Below are 2481 nucleotides of genomic sequence, written 5' to 3'. Positions count from 1 at the left end.
GGCTAATGTCCGTCCTGTGCACTGAACCCCCCCTCCTCCACATCATGAGTAGACACGCCCCTTACTGCTGACTGGCTACAAGTTTGTTTTGCTATTCGGCCCGAATCAGTTTTCTGTTGAAAAATCGCTTACCCAACCTTTAATCAGCTGCATTCTTTAGGAGAGACTGACACCAATTTTCATAGTTCACACAAAAATGAAAATTCTGAAGAATCTTGAACCAACATTCTTCAAGATTCTTGAAAGCCAAACAGTTTCTGGTCCCCACCGACTTCCATAATATATTTTTCCCATAATTCTGTGCAAACGGCAGTCGTCTGTTTATTTGGTTTGTACTCAGTCATGACTCTAATGAAATGGCTGACAGAAGCCACTGTGAGGTCAATTTGCACTGTTGTACAATTCTGACAGACTGTTAGCAGCGTTTCGACCAAACACAGGCCAGTAGGACTTTTACACGCTTTAGTGAGTCCGCCTGCCAATCACCCTCAACAACACGCTACAGCAAACCTGTCCACTGCTGCAAAAGAGGGAAAATAGTGAACGCTGGGCAGAAAAAAAGTCACTTAGAGCACAGGATCAGCTGTTCACACACATTAATCAACCACTGCAATTTACTCGGCCATCCACAGGAACACACATCAGCACCACGGCTCGGAGGATTAAACACTCACTTCTGAAGCTAAAACACCAATGTCATGTCAAGAAATCACCATGTCAGCTGCTCTTACTTTACTGGGCTGTCCGAAGGAGGAGTTGCTGGCACATCTCTGGTTGATGACGTCTCGTATCCCGTGTTTCTGGCCATTGTAGGTGGTCAGTACATTGATGCGTTCAGCGTACATATACAGCGCCACCGCATACTCGGCCTCCGCCAGATTCTACAAATACACACACACACACACACACACACACAGGTCACATGCATTCAGCATCTCTCACTAGACAGTTCATAATGTCACTGCTGACAGCAGAACCAAACTGCTTTATAATATTTTGAGTCTTTTCAATGAATCTGATCTATTTTATGACACATAAATGATAGAAGAAAGAGTGCTTTTAGGTTTAGAGTTCAAGAGAAATCAAAACAGAAAGCAAGTAAAGAAAGAAAGAGCATTAAACAGACTAGACTGACTGATCTTGGTTAAGATTATTGATTATCAGCGTAAGCTGCTTCAGGAATCCCATGCACATTTACAGGACAGCATGTCAATATTGCAACACTGCAACGACCGGTTAAAGACGCCTGGAGCATGTGGTTTATTTTACTGCAGTATAAAGACAATGTAATATGGACATTTACACAGCAAACAGCTGTGTTTGAATTAACACTTGACAACATGTATGTTCAGCATATGCACATTTAGTATTGTTCTAATACATGTTCAGATATGAATTCTGAACAGGTTTGCAATATAATGAACAAACACTGCACTCTTTTTTTGTTTAAAAACCTTTAAAATGATATTATACAACCTTAGAAAAGAAAAAAAATATTATACAAAACTCAACAGATCGTGTGCATTAAACGGCTCAGCATATTTTCATCCCATCAGATGTAAAATAAAAAATAAAAAAATCATAAGGGAAAATAAGTGAAGTTGATGTCCTGATGTAAGATTTAGCTCTTTTTTTAGTTCTTTATTTTCATGCCATTCATATATAATTACATAATTATAATTACTTTTAATTACAAAATCTGTTTCGTTTCTGAAGTACCAAAGTTTAAGCAGGGTATATTTATATAAAACCATTTTATATAAATACTTACAATTGCAATAAAAACAGTCACTTTAGAAAAATGACAAGGTAAAAAAGCACTGCCTGTGACTACAGGAAAACCCAAGCAGGAACGTGTAAATCTAATTTCCAACTACTTTTTAACTTTACTAATAATCTTTGATCATTATATAATACCATAGTGTTTGATGGCGTAATACTTTATTATTTAAAGTTTTAATTGCCAATCAATAAATCTTTACCAGTTGCAAAGTATTACCAATAATCTAAAAAATAAAGTGAAATTTAATTTAACCCTTCTCTTGACCTAATTTGACTATCAAAAAAAGGTTGAACCTATGGCTTGAATTTGTAGGAGGAACAGCTCTGAACTTAAACTTTACCTAACAGAGCACTGCTGACACGGCAACAGCTCCAGCAGGACACTAATAAGGGAACAAACCTACTAATAAGAGACACTTCTTCAGCGGCTGCAAGCACTGACTGCGCAAACAATGTCCTTCCTATTGCTCTGTCAGAGGCTAATTCATACGGCCCATTTGAGCAGTGTGTGTGTGTGTGTGTGTGTGTTGCATGGATACTGTAATGAGGACAATTCCCTCCAGGACCCCAGTAAACATATCCGCACTCATGTGACTTGCACACTGGATGCCGTACGGTCTTCACTTAGGAACAATGCCGAGTTTCAGGAGCTTCAACACGAATCTGCCAGGATTCTCAAAAATCCATGTCATGAAAGTC

At 38.7% G+C, this 2481-nt stretch overlaps 1 pseudogene; it reads right to left on the bottom strand.

Moving 5' to 3' along the window:
- The window catches only part of LOC107723259 (intron-binding protein aquarius-like), a 43087-nt pseudogene that overhangs the window by 5030 nt on the left and 35576 nt on the right, over window positions 1-2481 (bottom strand).

Source organism: Sinocyclocheilus rhinocerous, unplaced genomic scaffold (assembly GCF_001515625.1).
Source record: "Sinocyclocheilus rhinocerous isolate Xijiao unplaced genomic scaffold, SAMN03320098_v1.1 scaffold364, whole genome shotgun sequence".
Classification (NCBI taxonomy): domain Eukaryota; kingdom Metazoa; phylum Chordata; class Actinopteri; order Cypriniformes; family Cyprinidae; genus Sinocyclocheilus; species Sinocyclocheilus rhinocerous.
This window is presented reverse-complemented; position numbering and strand designations above follow the sequence as displayed.